The following is a 7,184-nucleotide window of genomic DNA, read 5'->3' as shown; positions in this document are numbered from 1 at the left end:
GATCAGTCACAAATAGGGCAGCGTGAAGGGATTGTCCACTCCTAAATAGAAAACAAGTTAGTTTTGACTGGACTAGTGGTCCACTAGTATATTCTGGACTGCTAGTCCAGTCAAAATAACTAAATTGATGTTCCATTTACCTTGGCTGTTTGATTCACTAAGAAAGTTCCTTAACACTTTATTTGAGGGGATGTTGATAATACATTCATTATCCATAACGCATACGCAGTACAACCAAATATATTTTTAACTAACCCAAAATAGTTCATATGTGTCGTTTACAGTGGGAGCATATTAATCATAGCGGGCAGAACAAGCATGGAGGTGGGAAAAGCCAAGCACGAGCTAGCGAGATCCCATTGGCGCGTTGTCGCATATATTTGCATATATTTGCATATTTCAATAGGGGAACGCCTCCCTCGTGAATTGCTCGTCAAATCTATAAAACTAAGTGCACTGTGATTTTAACAAATTCTAGTTTAAGGAACATAAATGTATTTACTGGGCTAAGTAACCCGTGACCGGACTGCCTCTCACTACCATAGTTGGGAGTGAGAAAAAGTTCTAAACGGATGCTACAGCCAAAGAGTTTTACAACTAAACCAAGATAGACCACAGCCTATTGTTTTCAATGGGAATAAAGAGTCATAGTGGGCAGATAAAGCAATGAGGTGGGCAGATTCAAGCACAAGCTAGCGAGATCCTATTGCCGCGTTCCAACATATTTCTGCAAATTTCCGTTAGGGAACACATATTATGTGAAGTGTGCCTGTGCAGAAACTACATTCGCCTTTGCACTCCTTCTAAACAACGCGATTTTTAAACGTTTTGCAAACGGTAAAGTCTACAAAAAACTTAGTCCACTCTGTTCATAACAGATTTTAGTTTTGGGATAAGAAAACGATTTTGAAATAAAAATGTTTAATCGACGAGAAAATGTGCCGAATATCGGCCCAAATCCATCTCGTTCCATCTCACACTCTTGGCTTAGTTATATAAAAATATTTGCCTTGTGTCTGTGTTACATGATGGTCCAGTAATTGAAGTTTGCTGGTTTGAGTCCCTGATGTGATTAGGTAAACCGACTAGGTGAAAAATCTGTTGATGTGCCTTTGAGTAAGGCAACTTACCCCTTTTTTTTTATTTTTAAAGAAAGGGCTGTCCAGTCAGCAATCGAGGTTTATTGGTGTTTATTCTGACAATAGACACAAGAAGCACATTAGATGTGCAGGACAACAGTATGTTAATGGTTGTAGATTTGTGATTCATTGCTTGTCAGTCGGTATCAGACTAGGCTTTTTGTAATCAAACATCAAAACAATGACAAAAATAGTACAAAATACAATCAATGTCAGTACCTGACAATAGATAGAGGAAGCAAATTAGATTTGCAGGACAGTATGTTGATGGCTGTAGATTCGTGTTGTGTCTTTTGGCATGGAAATGCAGTGCCTTCAGAAAGTATTCACACCCCTTGACTTTTTCCACATTTTGTGTTACACCTGAATTTAAAATGGATTCAATTGAGATTTTGTGTCACTGATATATGCACAATACCGTTTACTGTCAATGTGGAATTTTGTTTTTAGAATTTTGTAAAAATTAATAAAAAAAATGAAAATCTGAAATGTCTTGAATTAATAAGAATTCAACCTCTTTGTTATAGCAAGCCTACATTTAAAAAAAAAATGTGCTTAACAAGTCACATTATAAGTTGCATGGAATCACTCTGTGTGCAATGATAGTGGTTAACATGATTTTTGAATGAATACCCCACCTCTGTACCACACACATACATTTATCTGTAAGGTCCCTCAGTCAAGAAGTGAATTTCAAGCACAGATTCAACCACAAAGACCAGGGAGGTTTTCCAATGCATCGCAAAGGGCACCTATTGTGAGATGGGTGAAAAGAAAAGAAGCAGACACTCAATATCCCTTTGAGCATAGTGAAGTTATCAATTACGCTTTGGATGGTGTATCAATACACCCAGTCACTACAAAGATGCAGGCGTCCTTTCTAACTCAATTGCCAGAGAGGAAGGAAACCACTCAGGGATTTAACCAAGAAGCCCATGGGGATTTTAAAACAGTAACAGATTAATGGCTATGATATGAGAAAAGGATGGATCAACAACATCGTAGTTACTCCACAAAACTAAATGACAGAGTAAAAAGAAAGAAGCTCGCAGAGTATAAAAATATTCCAAAACATGCATTTTGTTTGCAATAAGGCACTGAAATAATACTGCAAAAAATGTGGCAAATAAATTAATTTATGTTTGGGGCTAATCCAACACAACACATCACTGAGTACCAGTCTTCATATTTTCAAGCATGGTGGTGGCTGAATCATGTTATGGGTATGCTTGTCATTGGCAAGGACAAGGGAGTTATTTAGGATAAAGCAAACATAATAGCAATCCCAGGAAAAATCCTTGAAGAAAAACTGGTTTAGTCTGCTTTCCAACAGAAACTGGGAGACAAATTCACCATTCAGCAGAACCTAAAATGCCAAATATACACTGGGGTTGCTTACCAAAATGACATTGAATGTTCCTGAGTGGCCTAGTTACAGTTTTGACTTAAATCTGCTTGAAATCGATGGCATGAAAATGGCTATCTAGCAATGATCAACAACCAACTTGACAGCGCTTGAAGAACTTTTAAAAGAATAACGGCCTAATATTGTACAATCCAGGTATGCAAAGCTCTTACCCAAGAGAGGCTTACCCAAAAACACTCACAGTTGTAATTTTCTGCCAATGGTGATTCTAACATGTATTGACTCAGGGGGTTGAATACTTATCTAATCAAGTATAATAGTATATAGTATACTTTTTATTCCACTTTAAGACATTACAGAGTATTGTGTGTGGATCATTGACCCTTCGTGGTTGAGAGAATGCCAAGAGGGTGCAAAGCTGTCATCAAGGCAAGAATATAAAATATAAAATGTATTTTGATTTGTTTAATACTTTTTGGTTACTACTTGATTCCATATGTGTTATTTTGTAGTTTTGATGTCTTCACTATTATTCTACAATGTAGAAAATAGTTCAAATAAATAGTAGTTGTGTCCAAACTTTTGACTGGTACTGTGAATATACAGTGGGGAGAACAAGTATTTGATGCACTGCCGATTTTGCAGGTTTTCCTACTTACAAAGCATGTAGAGGTCTGTAATTTTTATCATAGGTACACTTCAACTGTGAGAGACGGAATCTAAAACAAAAATCCAGAAAATCACATTGTATGATTTTTAAGTAATTAATTAGCATTTTATTGCATTACATAAGTATTTGATACATCAGAAAAGCAGAACTTAATATTTGGTACAGAAACCTTTGTTTGCAATTACAGAGATCATACGTTTTCTGTAGTTCTTGACCAGGTGTGCACACACTGCAGCAGGGATTTTGGCCCACTCCTCCATACAGACCTTCTCCAGATCCTTCAGGTTTCGGGGTTGTCGCTGGGCAATACGGACTTTCAGCTCCCTCCAAAGATTTTCTATTGGGTTCAGGTCTGGAGACTGGCTAGGCCACTCCAGGACCTTGAGATGCTTCTTACAGAGCCACTCCTTAGTTGCCCTGGCTGTGTGTTTTGGGTTGTTGTCATGCTGGAAGACCCAGCCACGACCCATCTTCAATGCTCTTACTGAGGGAAGGAGGATGTTGGCCAAGATCTCGCGATACATGGCCCCATCCATCCTCCCCTCAATACGGTGCAGTCGTTCGGTCCCCTTTGCAGAAAAGCATCCCCAAAGAATGATGTTTCCACCTCCATGCTTCACGGTTGGGATGGTGTTCTTGGGGTTGTACTCATCTTTCTTCTTCCTCCAAACACGGCGAGTGGACTTTAGACCAAAAAGCTATATTTTTGTCTCATCAGACCACATGACCTTCTCCCATTCCTCCTCTGGGTCATCCAGATGGTCATTGGCAAACATCAGACGGGCCTGGACATGCGCTGGCTTGAGCAGGGGGACCTTGCCTGCTCTGCAGAATTTTAATCCATGACGGCGTAGTGTGTTACTAATGGTTTTCTTTGAGACTGTGGTCCCAGCTCTCTTCAGGTCATTGACCAGGTCCTGCCGTGTAGTTCTGGGCTGATCCCTCACCTTCCTCATGATCAGTTTGTAGGGGAGGTGCAGCCTTGCTAATGGTCTGGTCTTTGGAGTCCTTCAATGTCATCTGAAGTCTCCCACCTATCCGAGCATACATGGATGACATGACTACACTGACCACCACTGCAGCATGCACCAGGGGGCTACTTGCAAAACTGCAGGATAACATCAAGTGGGCCTGGATGAAAATCAGGCTAAGCAAATCTCGAAGCATCTCCATAGTTAAGGGACAGCTTGAAGATGTGAGGTTCTGCATTGGAGATGACCCGATACCATCGGTGTCTGAGCAACCCGTCAAGAGCCTGGGTAGATGGTACAACGAAAGCCTCCGTGATAAAGATCAAGTGCAGCAAGTAAGGCAGGACATCGCTGACGGTCTTGAGAACATCAACAAGACCCTACTGCCTGGGAAGCTCAAGCTTTGGTGCCTACAGTTTGGACTTCTCCCCCGGGTAATGTGGCTACTCGCCGTCTATGAGGTCCCAATAACAACAGTGGAGAAGATGGAGCTAACTATTACCTCATACGTGAAGAAATGGCTGGGTGTCCCACGATGCCTGAGTAACATCGGCCTCTATGGCAAAGGGGTCCTTGAACTACCTCTTACAAGTCTAACGGAGGAGGACAAGTGCTCTAAAGTAAGACTTCAGATGACATTGAAGGACTCCAAAGATCAGACCATTAGCAAGGCTGCACCTCCCCTACAAACTGGACGGAAATGGACATCATCCAAGGCTGTGCAGCAAGCAACATCAGCCCTGAGACACCAAGACATTGTGGGGAATATCCAGCATGGAAGAGGAGGCTTTGGCCAGGCAGCAAGCAAACCAACGTTCCATAAGGCAACAACATCTGAACGCAGGAAGCTGGATGTCGAGGAGGTGCGCAGACAGGAGGAGACTGCAAGAAGTGCAATGGCTGTCTCTCTTGCTAAACAAGGGCAATGGATGCGGTGGGAAGGCCTGAAGAGGAGAAAGATCAACTGGAGTGAGCTTTGGCAAATGGAGGCAAGCAACATCAGCTTCATCCTAAGAGCTGTTTATGATGCGCTTCCATCACCGAAAAACCTACATCAATGGTATGGCGAGGACCCGACCTGCCCCCTCTGCCCAGCTCCAGCGACTCTCAGGCATATAATGACAGGTTGCAAGACCAGCCTCTCACAAGGCCGCTACACCTGGAGGCATAATCAGGTCCTCAAGAGCTTTTCTGCAGCACTTGAGACCAAGAGGAGTGCAACCAATTCATTACCTCCAAAAACAAGCAATCCCATCAAAACAACAACATTCATCCGGGAGGGACAGAAAAGACCCAAGCACCTCCTACGAAGCCAGAAACTGGACACCTAGCCATGGCCCAGCACTGGAAGATGCTTGTCGATATTGGCCAGCAACTCATTTTTCCACCTGAGATTGCTTCTACCAACCTTAGGCCAGACATGGTACTCTGGTCCCCTTCACGAAAGGCTGTGTACATCATAGTGCTCACAGTCCCGTGGGAAAACTCTGTTGAAGAGGCCTACGAGCGTAAGAAACTGCGTTACACAGAGTTGGCAGCAGACGCAACTCAGCGTGGCTGGAATACAAAAGTCTGGCCAGTTGAAGTGGGATGCAGAGGATTCGTGGCTTATTCCACCATAAGGTTGCTGAAAGAACTTGGAATCCATGGACAGGCTCTGCGGCAGACCGTCAGAGCAGTTTCTCAAGCAGCTGAAAGAGGCAGCCAGTGGATCTGGATCAAACGGAAGGACCCTTGCTGGGCTCTTCCCTGACCCCCCACCCCCACCTGAGAACCCAATTCAGATCCCTCCAACTTGAGGAGGGCATATGAGGTATGCGGTCAGCTGTAGGGCTGGCTCAGGGAAGAGGACGCCCCTGCCTTGCATAGTCCCGTGGGAAATCTTAATTGTGCATGGGACTTTAGCTAAGGCTTGATCCCCCTTTAGCTGGCCACCTTTGATGAGGGTGTTTAGTGATTAAAGGCCGAAACACCCACTGATTCGAAGGCACACTACTGAGGATGTGTCCCAAAATTGACATCTTAACCCAGTCTAAGAAATAAACATCCCATGCCACTCTGTCAACATCACGGCAAATCTCATGTGAGTGCATACCATCTATTGGCACAATGGACAGTTTTAACATCTCGTCCCGTGTTTTATGATTCTGGTGGACATTCCTGCAGTCAGCATGCCAATTGCATGCTTGCTCAAAACTTGAGACATCTGTAGCATTGTGTTATGTCAGAAAACTGCACATATTAGAGGGGTCTTTCATTGTCCCCAGCACCTGTGTAACGATCATGCTGTTTCATCAGCTTCTTGATATGCCACACCTGTCAGGTGGATGGATTATCTTGTGAAAGAAGAAGAAATGCTGATTAACAGGGATGTAAACAAATTTTTGCACAACATTTGAGAGAAATTAGCATTTTGTATATAGACTTAAAAAATATATTTATTTATTTATTTTATTTAAAGAAATATATACTGTATTATTGACTGTATGTTTGTTTATTCCATGTGTAACTCTGTGTTGTTGTATGTGTCAAACTGCTTTGCTTTATCTTAGCCAGGTCACAGTTGTAAATGAGAGCTTGTTCTCAACTAGCCTACCTGGTTAAATAAAGGTGAAATAAAAATAAATAAATACAATTTTGTGCATATGGAACATTTGTGGGCTCTTTAATTTCAGTTTATGAAACATGGGACTAACACTACATCTTGCATTTATATTTTCGTTCAGTGTATATACATTAGGACATTTACATAGTGAACTCGTACATATTGTAAATATGAAAATAGAATATAGAATTTCAGAACGTGACCTACCGCTTGCATGTCAATGTCAGACTAAGAAGAATTTATGTTCGCAATCTTCCCCTATCTGCAAACGTAACCAACGGCATAAAACCTTATTGATATTTAAATTCAATCAATTAATATAAATATATTTCTGCTGTGTCAAGTGGAAACATAACCAACCCTTTTACATTAACAACACATTCATTGTCAATAACAACCACAAGTTGATATTTCCGGTATATCACACAGTGTA

This window comes from Oncorhynchus mykiss, chromosome 1 (assembly GCF_057628025.1).
Source record: "Oncorhynchus mykiss isolate SJ-2025 chromosome 1, ASM5762802v1, whole genome shotgun sequence".
In the NCBI taxonomy this organism is placed as follows: Eukaryota; Metazoa; Chordata; class Actinopteri; order Salmoniformes; family Salmonidae; genus Oncorhynchus; species Oncorhynchus mykiss.
The sequence above is the reverse complement of the archived record's forward strand: the minus strand, read 5'-3'. Positions refer to the sequence as shown.